Below are 6,733 nucleotides of genomic sequence, written 5' to 3'. Positions count from 1 at the left end.
TATTTTGTTTTGCTATTAGTTATGTGAAAAAAAAAATATATTTTTAATAGATATGTTAAATAATTTAATATTGAAAAGTAACTAATTTAAAATAATCGATCTAATCTATACTTTTGTAAATTAGATTGGATTGGATTTGAGCTATTATGTACTGATTCAAAATATAAAAGGGAAATTTACATGGTATACTAACTTTTGTCATTTTTTACAAAAATACTGTCAGGCAAATTTTTTTACTTTTTTACTGTGTTTTTTATAAGTTTCATACTGCAGTATACTGTGTTAAGTTTTCACTGGTGTTTTTTTGTAATTCTACTGTTGTTTTGAGTTGTTCTGTTTTGTGTTTTACTAGTGTTTTATAAAAGTACAGTATTTTTGAAAACTTTTCCGTGTGAGTATTTTTGTAAAAATTAACCCAAATTCGAATATTTTTGTAAGTTTCCTAATACACTTAGTGTGGATCAATACACTATGAGCAAAAGAATGTAGATTTAATTAGATAAATACCACCACAACACGACACGACACGACTATTATTAAGGGTTGAAACCCAATCACTGCATCTCACTTCATGCCGGCCCGGCCCATATGATTATAGGTCTAATATTTTTACAAACAAAAAAAAAATTGAAGTTTCTGAAAAAGTTCAAAATGCCAACCACGCCAAAACAGCCCAAATTTTTTTATTGGCAAATGAGTTACGATACGATATTTTTTGGTAGTCCTTTTTCTTTTTCTTTTTTTTTTTTTTTTTTTTTTTTTAATTTTGAAAAGAATACTTTTAGATTTTGTAGTCAAAACCATGAATTTGCGATTTCGTCTCATTTAAACCCAAAATATGTGTGTGTTTTGAACCGAAGGTGATTGATGTGTAGTAGGGGACCTTGCTTCTTACTTATTGATGGCCCATTGTGAACATGGCCTATGGGCCTTTGATTTCCAATAAAAAAGAGGTTTTTACAAAAATATTAAATTTTAGGCAAAAATTTACAATTTTACTATCACACACAATTTTTTACAAAAATACTATCTTTTGATAAAACAATTGTAAAATAACAAAACAAAAAAATAAAACAACAGTAAAACAGCTAAAAAATAACCGTAGAACAACCGTGAAAACTTAACACAGTACACAGTATAAAACTTATACAGTATTTTTGAAAAAAAATTCTACCTCACAGTAAAAAAAATAAAAAAGTTAAAAATTTTAATATGTGGTGTAAAAACTCCAATAAAAAACTTCACCTCGTTTAGCGTGTGATGATGTAAAATTTCATGCCTAATATTACTTTATGAAGATCTAATAAAATGAACATGCATTTAGAGAAAGAAAGTAGAAACTAGAGTGAGGCTCTAAGAGCTCTCTCATCAGCTTTTTAGTTTTGTTAATATATAATACTAATATTTACACATATCCCCGTATAAAAAATAAAACTAAAATCCTCAACAAGTAATATAATATGTTTAGAGCAATCAATATTATTCTATAAATGCAGAACAAGAATAATGAATTTTAAAGAAGCTTTAAAAAGAAAAAAAAAAGTTTAGAGCATAGGGCCGGCCCTGAGGTGAGACGAAGGAGGCGGCCGCCTTAGGCCCCCCCTACCGCTCAGGGCCCCATTTCGAAAAAAAATTAAAATATAGTTAGTAATAAAATAAATAATAATACTTTCAATTCTAAATATGTGTTGTAACCTAGTTGTAATTTGATTAGTTTAACAACTAAGGGGTTTAGAGTTCAAATCCCAAAAACTTCACTTTTTTATTGGGCCCCAATTTGTATTTTTGCCTAAGGCCCAAATTAACATAGGGTCGGCCCTGCTCCCACCCAGCATCTGCCTCAAATTCATCCACCCAAATAATACCCAATTATTGTAAAAATCAAACAAAAGTGACGTCCTTTTTCTTCTTTATTTCCTTTACTTTATCTTCTTCAATCACCTCTCTAAACCCAAAACCATGTCCTCATTTTTACAAGTGCGACAATGGAGATGGTTTAAAGACATAGCAAACTTCTCAACCGACCATCAAAAACTACTTATATAAATAGCATTTTTATATATTTTAATTACTGTAGTTATTGATTTCAAAAATAAAAAAAAATTATCGTAATTATTTACAAAATAAAAAAGAAAAATTAAAATAAAGGAGCTTTGACAACTGTACAACAAAAAACATTAGCCTCTTCCTAGAGTCTGTTTCTAATATAATTTTTGTAAACTCAATATTATTAAAATAAAATATTAAAAATTATAATAGTGTGCGGATACCTTAAATTTCTTGGGAGCGTAAAAGATGAACAAGCCAATGAAGATGGTCTCGATGACACAACCAAAAGAGTTAATAGTAATGAGCAGCAGAACACCTTTATGAAGTAATGCATAGTATATCCACAACATTGAGCTTAGCAGTTCTATCAGATATGGTAGCGACTGAAACCCTTATGCTGATTTACTTTTGTAAATCTTGTGAAATGTTGGTCTGCAACAAATATAATCCAAATTTAAATATATTAATACTAATAATAATCCCGTGAATTAATAAAATAATAAATATAGTTAAGAGATCTTCTTACATTGGAGCAAGGAACACCATGAAAGACACGATGTTACCTAAGACACCGAAGACAATGATGAGGGTAGCCATTGTAACACCCCGATTTCCCGAGATGTCACATAGGATAGTCCGTATAAAACAATTTAATAAGACAAAGACAAACAAATACTTATTTATTGAAAAATATCCAAGCATGAGATCTCATTGTTTAAAACAAAATTCTTTTAGTACTGTAAACTTAAATAAGAACTAGTTAAGTCAAAATAATAGTTCCAAAATGTTTAGCAGTTAAAAAAAAATATTAAAAGAAAAATACTGTGCCAGCCCCCTAACATGCGGTCCACGCCTCGAGCTCTTCATTCTCACTGCTTAGCCTTACCCTTACCTGCACACAGAGTACCCGTGAGCTAACGCCCAATAAGAAGAGCTATGTAGGACATAACCCTCCTAACTAGTTACTTGACATAATTTGCTCTTTAATATTAATCAACAGTAATTCACATTCCATAAATATATCCACAACGCATGTTGTTCTCACATGCACACATCAAGTCTCATACCGCACATTATACTCACATACGATAATCAACTATTCTCTTATGTTGATCAGACATGAGGTACCTACCCTGCCTTGTGTTATTCTCACACTTGGCATCCAACAGGGCAATTAATTACCATAAGTTGTACTCACCCATGATAATGTTATAACCCGCAAGTGTTATGCTCACACAAGCAGCAAGACCCTAATATTATTCTCATGCTAACGATGCTCACAAAATATAAGAAAATCACAACACAATCAAATTAAATAACAAACCAACCCAAGTTGTATGCATAACATACACCCTGTGTACAGATGTCCACTCTTCTTACCTCAGTTGCTAAGACCACACTTGCTACCTCGAGCACCTCAACGAATTTCCTTGTTGAGAACAAGATCCTAGACATTCATTAACACAACAATACACTCAAAATACATTCAAGTATGAATCTCTAAACTCATACAGAAACTTACGTAAAAATACGTAACACATAGGTCCATTTCACTTGCATGACACACCATACATAAGCATTTATTATTTTGATTCACACAAACATATTGCATGGACTCAAACAAATATTCTTAACGTAAAACATGAATTCATACAACACATTTTTACGTAAAATTTACTAAAATACTATTTATTCTTATTAAAGTCTAAATAAATAGTTAATTAATCACCAATAATTATAATAAATACCTACAGCAACCAATAAATAATAAAACCTATTCCATTTGATATCATAGGCACTAAATGGTATTACAAAAATACATTTTACTATTTTAACAACACCTATCCATTTTTCATAATTAACTTAAGCATTAATTAAGTAAACTCATGAAAAATACCAAAATTGATTAAAAACGAATCTAACTCTTCTAATACACTTTATAATCTGTAATAAGTCATAAATAATTTCTTTGAATTTTCTAATCAACCTAGGTATTTTTCATAATTAAAATAATAAATAGCACAAATAATTCATGAAAAATACAAAATTAACCGAAATTCGAATCTACCAATTTTGCAATAGTTTATATCTCATAACTAATCATATAAAATATATTTAGATTTTTCTGAGTAATCTAAGTATTTTTCATAATTAATTTAATAAATAGCACAAATAATTCATGAAAAATACAAAATTAACCAAAATTCGAATCTACCAATTTTGCAATAGTTTATATCTCATAACTAATCATATAAAATATATTTAGATTTTTCTAAGTAATCTAAGTATTTTTCTTAATTAATTTAACAAATAAACCAAATAATTCATAATAAATCAAATAATTGCAAGAAAATTATCAAACTTCATAGTAGGCCTAAGAACACCTAGCACAAGTCAAGAACTGAAAGAAAATCGAAAAATAACCTCCAGAAACCCCTGAACGGAGTGTCGCCGGAGTTCTCGTCGGTTTCGTCGCCGGTAAAGTGTAACTTTGTCTCCGATTGCTCTTGAAGCGTCCTTTCGATTGGGGAAGCTCTCCACAATGCTCAGGACCTCAAAACGATCAAGAAAAGTGGTCCGAGAAGGCAGATTGGGGTTGTCTTCTTCGTTGGCGGTGTACCGTCTTTAATGGAGTCAAAATTTTGGATTTTCGTTTTGGACGTTAAAGCTTCGTTTTCTTACGTCAAAAACAATCCTTAGGGTCCCATGCACTCAAATATAACCTCCCTTGACCCAAGAACAAGCTTAAACACGTTCGAATTCGAGTCCGTAACTAAGCCACACCTTTGAAGCTTCAAAAATGACGAATCTCAAAACGACGACTTCCGCCCCTTATACCACGTTAAAAAGCTTCCTTAGGTCGTATATAAGTGATCCCAAACCCCCACGTTCACCCAGGTTTCACTCCGCTTGAAGAAACGAAAATTTTCGGTATCGTATACGCCGTATACGTGCTCTCTCTCTCTCTCTCTCTCTCTCTCTCTCTCTCTCTCTCTCTCGTTGGTTCTCTGTTTTGGGTGTACGAAAATAGAGTTTAAAACCTAATTTCTATCGTGTTTAAACCCAAGTAAAAAATCGCATTGAACCGAAGTGGAGCGATTCCCATTCTACCAAAATAGGCGTTCGACTCGGTTCGTGTGTATGTATTTTGTATAACAGTTAATAATAATAATAATAATAATAATAATAATAATAATAATAATAATAATAATAATAATAATAATAATAATAATACGTATTATAATAATAATAATAATAATAATAATATTATGTTAATAATGTTAATAATAATAATAATAATAATAATAATAATAATAATAATAATAATAATAATATACCCATATAACAATATCCAGACATATGTATCTATTAGGCATTATGCACATGCCAATAAAATCAAATATTATATCATCATAAAAATAATCCCATACATATTTAAATCCATAAATATGTAAAATAAAAAAAATACTCCCAGCTAAATAAAATTACAAAAATACCCTTTCGGAGTTAGCGGATACTGAAACCCTTATGCTGATTTACTTTTGTAAATCTTGTGAAATGTTGGTCTGCAACAAATATAATCCAAATTTAAATATATTAATACTAATAATAATCCCGTGAATTAATAAAATAATAAATATAGTTAAGAGATCTTCTTACATTGGAGCAAGGAACACCATGAAAGACACGATGTTACCTGAGACACCGAAGACAATGATGAGGGTAGCCATATCCAGATGGGTTCGTTTAGTTACCGAGAGAGAGGGCGGGACAGAAATAAATGGGGTTGGGTGAGGACGGTTATAGAGAATAAAAATTCAAAGAGAGCTTAGTTTGGCTACCGAGAGAGAGGGCTGGACAGAAATGAATGGGGTTGGGTAAGGACAGTGATAGAGAATGAAAATCCAGAGAGATCTTGTTTGGTTGCCGAGAGAGAGGGTGGGACAGAAATGAATGGGGTTGGGTGAGGACAGTGAGAGAATGAAAATCCCAAAAACCTCACTTTTTTATTGGGCCCCAATTTTATTTTTTTCCTTAGGCCCAAATTAACATAGGGCCGGCCCTGCTCCCACCGCGCATCTGCCTCAAATTCATCCACCCAAATAATACCCAATTGCAAAAATCAAACAAAAGTGTTGACCTTTTTCTTCTTTGTTTCCTTTATCTTCTTCAACCACCTCTCTAAACCCAAAACCATGTCCTCAATTTTACAAGTGCGACAACGAAGATGGTTTCAAGACACAGTAAGCTTCTCAATCTACCATAAAAAAACTACTTATAAAATAGCATTTTTCTATATTTTAATTACTGTAATTATTGATTTAAAAAAAAATGACTGCAATTATTTACAAAATAAAAAAGAAAAATTAAAACAAAGGAGCTTTGGCACGTGTACAACAAAAATCATTAGCCTCTTCCTAGTGTCTGTTTCTAATATAATTTTTGTAAACTCAATATTATTAAAATAAAATATTAAAAATATTAATAGTGTGTAGATACCTTAAATTTCTTGGGAGCGTAAAAGATGAACAAGCCAATGTAGATGGTCTCGATGACACACACTACAAAAATATGCTACTTTTAGTGACAATTTTTTAGTCACAACATAAATTTTTTGTGACTAAATGTGACTTTTAGTCACAACAAAAAGTTACTTGTGACTAAAATATAGTATTTAGACACG

This window comes from Cannabis sativa, chromosome 1 (assembly GCF_029168945.1).
Source record: "Cannabis sativa cultivar Pink pepper isolate KNU-18-1 chromosome 1, ASM2916894v1, whole genome shotgun sequence".
NCBI classification, from domain to species: Eukaryota; Viridiplantae; Streptophyta; class Magnoliopsida; order Rosales; family Cannabaceae; genus Cannabis; species Cannabis sativa.
This window is presented reverse-complemented; position numbering follows the sequence as displayed.